Here is a 5000-nt window from a genome sequence, read left to right as displayed (position 1 = left end):
GCGGCGGATCGCTGGCTGGCATCGTTTATGGTTAGAACTAGGGCGGTATCTGATCGCCTTCGAACCTCTAACTTTCGTTCTTGATTAATGAAAACATACTTGGCAAATGCTTTCGCTTCTGTTCGTCTTGCGACGATCCAAGAATTTCACCTCTAACGTCGCAATACGAATGCCCCCGCCTGTCCCTATTAATCATTACCTCGGGTTCCGAAAACCAACAAAATAGAACCGAGGTCCTATTCCATTATTCCATGCACACAGTATTCAGGCGGGCTTGCCTGCTTTAAGCACTCTAATTTGTTCAAAGTAAACGTGCCGGCCCACCGAGACACTCACTCAAGAGCACCCTGGTAGGATTGCAACGGGGTCCGCCTCGGGACGCACGAGCACGCACGAGGCGCGTCGCACGCCTTCAGCTCGCCCCACCGGCAGGACGTCCCACGATACATGCCAGTTAAACACCGACGGGCGGTGAACCAACAGCGTGGGACACAAATCCAACTACGAGCTTTTTAACCGCAACAACTTTAATATACGCTATTGGAGCTGGAATTACCGCGGCTGCTGGCACCAGACTTGCCCTCCAATAGATACTCGTTAAAGGATTTAAAGTGTACTCATTCCGATTACGGGGCCTCGGATGAGTCCCGTATCGTTATTTTTCGTCACTACCTCCCCGTGCCGGGAGTGGGTAATTTGCGCGCCTGCTGCCTTCCTTGGATGTGGTAGCCGTTTCTCAGGCTCCCTCTCCGGAATCGAACCCTGATTCCCCGTTACCCGTTACAACCATGGTAGGCGCAGAACCTACCATCGACAGTTGATAAGGCAGACATTTGAAAGATGCGTCGCCGGTACGAGGACCGTGCGATCAGCCCAAAGTTATTCAGAGTCACCAAGGCAAACGGACCGGACGAGCCGACCGATTGGTTTTGATCTAATAAAAGCGTCCCTTCCATCTCTGGTCGGGACTCTGTTTGCATGTATTAGCTCTAGAATTACCACAGTTATCCAAGTAACGTGGGTACGATCTAAGGAACCATAACTGATTTAATGAGCCATTCGCGGTTTCACCTTAATGCGGCTTGTACTGAGACATGCATGGCTTAATCTTTGAGACAAGCATATGACTACTGGCAGGATCAACCAGGGAGCTGCGTCAACTAGAGCTGAGCAGCCGGCCGCCCGGGAGTGTGTCCCGGGGGCCCGCGCGAACACGCAAGCGTCCGCTCAATTATTCTGCAAACAGGAGGAGGCTGAGCTCCCCTGCACAATACACCTCGAAACCCTCTCAGGTCCCGGCGGCGCGCAGCGCCGTCCTAAGTACTTGGTCGGGTTCGAGAGAGGCGCAATCGCCCGGAGTTTGGCGAGTAGACGCTTTAGGTGCGACCACCCGTGCTCCCAACTGAGCTTGCCGCTGCCGACAGAGGCCCGGGAGCGTGCTGTCGTGGCATTGCCGGCGGGAGACAACACGCGCCACCTACGGTGGCCGGCAGCTCCAACGCCAGCGCCACAGAAGGACAAAAGCCCCACTTGGGTGCCGAAGCGAACTCTCCCAGCACAGCGCACGCGCCAACACGTCCGCACAGCTGCGATACAAACCACCTGCGAGAACCGCAGAGGCGACCGAGCAGCAGACGGCGTCGCGGCGCCGAGCGCCGGGCGGCGGCGCATCCTCAGCGCACACAGTCCTCAATCGGACCAGCACACTGCAGATGTCCACCGCGCTTCGCACCGGGCCCGCGAGGACCTACTTTGGCCGCACGGCGCCGCGTGCAGGGTGCGCCGGCGCGCAGCTGCGCCGCCTGCCGCCTCCGTCGGCCGGCGCGCCTGCCACTGGCCGCCCCCACCAGCCGGCTGTAGCGCGTGCGCCCACGCACCGCGCGGCCAGCACGCCGGGAGGCCCCCCCTCACCGGCCGGGGACGGTCCCACCCAGCCACCGCCGCGTATCGCTTCACACCCACATGCCATTCACGTTCGTGGGCATGGTGGGTATCGCTGAAACAACCGGTTGGTAGCTCAACCGATCGTCGCCATCACTGATTCACCTCTAGCGAGAACAACCGCACCACAACCGTTTACCAGTTGTTCATTTGCGTAACGTCACCAGCAAACGTAGACGTCCATCGCCATTTGCAAATTCAACGATTGTTGCATGCCTGTGTCAGGTGTCACGACACACTATGTCTGCCCACATACACGCAACAACATGTGCACGCTTCGCGAACACGTGGAAGGTGGCCCCCGTACGTATGCGATGTCCATTGCGCGAACGACTGTCAACCGGCCTCTGTCGCATGTCGCAGATGTGGAACGCAGTGCACCATGCTATCACGGTGTGTGAGAAGAGACGACTACGTCTGACAACACGCGCCACTACATCAACAGACGGCTCATGCTGATCGCCATCCACGGCATACCATACTGCAATCCAGCTCTTATAGGGAGACGACACGTAGCTGAGTGCACAATATTTGGACCGTATGGTTCGCCGTTGTTGGCGCAGTCGTGGTACGGTCACACATGTACCACGATGTATCATTCAGTACATGAGGACCAATGTGCAGTACAGTGTGTGATTTGGACGTACAACATCAGCGGACAGTTGACACACGCCGTACCACAACGTAGGCTGTGCTTCGCCATGCAAATGCCAATGAACAACTGCGAAGGGCATTGAGCATGTACGTCCTGCTGCCATCCGCATTACAGTGTATAGCTGCAAGGTGTTTAACATGAAGCGATACTCTGGGGACCAGGCAGTGCGAGTAGCAAACTATATTGCGGGGGTTGCAGTTAGGCAACACCACACTAATTTAACGCGTCGTATGACAATTACAGAGCAGGTTAAGGCCCAACGTGTGTTGGGTTAAGGCCCAACGTGTGTTGGGTTAAGGCCCAACGTGTGTTGGGTTAAGGCCCAACGTGTGTTGGGTTAAGGCCCAACGTGTGTTGGGTTAAGGCCCAACGTGTGTTGGGTTAAGGCCCAACGTGTGTTGGGTTAAGGCCCAACGTGTGTTGGGTTAAGGCCCAACGTGTGTTGGGTTAAGGCCCAACGTGTGTTGGGTTAAGGCCCAACGTGTGTTGGGTTAAGGCCCAACGTGTGTTGGGTTAAGGCCCAACGTGTGTTGGGTTAAGGCCCAACGTGTGTTGGGTTAAGGCCCAACGTGTGTTGGGTTAAGGCCCAACGTGTGTTGGGTTAAGGCCCAACGTGTGTTGGGTTAAGGCCCAACGTGTGTTGGGTTAAGGCCCAACGTGTGTTGGGTTAAGGCGCAACGTGTGTTGGGTTAAGGCGCAACGTGGGTTACGTTAAGGCGCAACGTGGGTTACGTTAAGGCGCAACGTGGGTTACGTTAAGGCGCAACGTGGGTTACGTTAAGGCGCAACGTGGGTTACGTTAAGGCGCAACGTGGGTTACGTTAAGGCGCAACGTGGGTTACGTTAAGGCGCAACGTGGGTTACGTTAAGGCCCAATATAGGTTAGGTTAAGGCCCAATATAGGTTAGGTTAAGGCCCAATATAGGTTAGGTTAAGGCCCAATATAGGTTAGGTTAAGGCCCAATATAGGTTAGGTTAAGGTACAATATAGGTTAGGTTAAGGTACAATATAGGTTAGGTTAAGGTACAATATAGGTTAGGTTAAGGTACAATATGGGTTAGGTTAAGGTACAATATGGGTTAGGTTAAGGCGCAATATGGGTTAGGTTAAGGCGCAATATGGGTTAGGTTAAGGCGCAATATGGGTTAGGTTAAGGCGCAATATGGGTTAGGTTAAGGCGCAATATGGGTTAGGTTAAGGCGCAATATGGGTTAGGTTAAGGCGCAATATGGGTTAGGTTAAGGCGCAATATGGGTTAGGTTAAGGCGCAATATGGGTTAGGTTAAGGTACAATATAGGTTAGGTTAAGGTACAATATAGGTTAGGTTAAGGTACAATATAGGTTAGGTTAAGGTACAATATGGGTTAGGTTAAGGTACAATATAGGTTAGGTTAAGGCACAATATGGGTTAGGTTAAGGCGCAATATGGGTTAGGGTAAGGCGCAATATGGGTTAGGTTAAGGCGCAATATGGGTTAGGTTAAGGCGCAACGTGGGTTACGTTAAGGCGCAACGTGGGTTACGTTAAGGCGCAACGTGGGTTACGTTAAGGCGCAACGTGGGTTACGTTAAGGCGCAACGTGGGTTACGTTAAGGCGCAACGTGGGTTACGTTAAGGCCCAATATAGGTTAGGTTAAGGCCCAATATAGGTTAGGTTAAGGCCCAATATAGGTTAGGTTAAGGCCCAATATAGGTTAGGTTAAGGCCCAATATAGGTTAGGTTAAGGTACAATATAGGTTAGGTTAAGGTACAATATAGGTTAGGTTAAGGTACAATATGGGTTAGGTTAAGGCGCAATATGGGTTAGGTTAAGGCGCAATATGGGTTAGGTTAAGGCGCAATATGGGTTAGGTTAAGGCGCAACGTGGGTTACGTTAAGGCGCAACGTGGGTTACGTTAAGGCGCAACGTGGGTTACGTTAAGGCGCAACGTGGGTTACGTTAAGGCGCAACGTGGGTTACGTTAAGGCCCAATATAGGTTAGGTTAAGGCCCAATATAGGTTAGGTTAAGGCCCAATATAGGTTAGGTTAAGGCCCAATATAGGTTAGGTTAAGGTACAATATGGGTTAGGTTAAGGTACAATATGGGTTAGGTTAAGGTACAATATAGGTTAGGTTAAGGCGCAACGTGGGTTACGTTAAGGCCCAATATAGGTTAGGTTAAGGCCCAATATAGGTTAGGTTAAGGCCCAATATAGGTTAGGTTAAGGCCCAATATAGGTTAGGTTAAGGCCCAATATAGGTTAGGTTAAGGTACAATATAGGTTAGGTTAAGGTACAATATAGGTTAGGTTAAGGTACAATATGGGTTAGGTTAAGGTACAATATGGGTTAGGTTAAGGTACAATATAGGTTAGGTTAAGGCACAATATGGGTTAGGTTAAGGCGCAATATGGGTTAG

At 52.0% G+C, this 5000-nt stretch overlaps 1 non-coding gene across 1 annotated transcript in view; it reads right to left on the bottom strand.

Annotated features, from left to right (window-relative positions):
* The window catches only part of LOC124582374, a 1910-nt gene extending 760 nt beyond the window's left edge, over positions 1 to 1150 (bottom strand). Inside the window, exon 1 of the ribosomal RNA XR_006973926.1 lies at positions 1 to 1150. This exon is cut by the window's left edge and continues 760 nt beyond it. This is a non-coding gene — a ribosomal RNA (small subunit ribosomal RNA).
* Between the last annotated feature and the right edge of the window lie 3850 nt (positions 1151 to 5000).

Source organism: Schistocerca americana, unplaced genomic scaffold (assembly GCF_021461395.2).
Source record: "Schistocerca americana isolate TAMUIC-IGC-003095 unplaced genomic scaffold, iqSchAmer2.1 HiC_scaffold_412, whole genome shotgun sequence".
Classification (NCBI taxonomy): domain Eukaryota; kingdom Metazoa; phylum Arthropoda; class Insecta; order Orthoptera; family Acrididae; genus Schistocerca; species Schistocerca americana.
The sequence above is the reverse complement of the archived record's forward strand: the minus strand, read 5'-3'. Positions and strand labels throughout refer to the sequence as shown.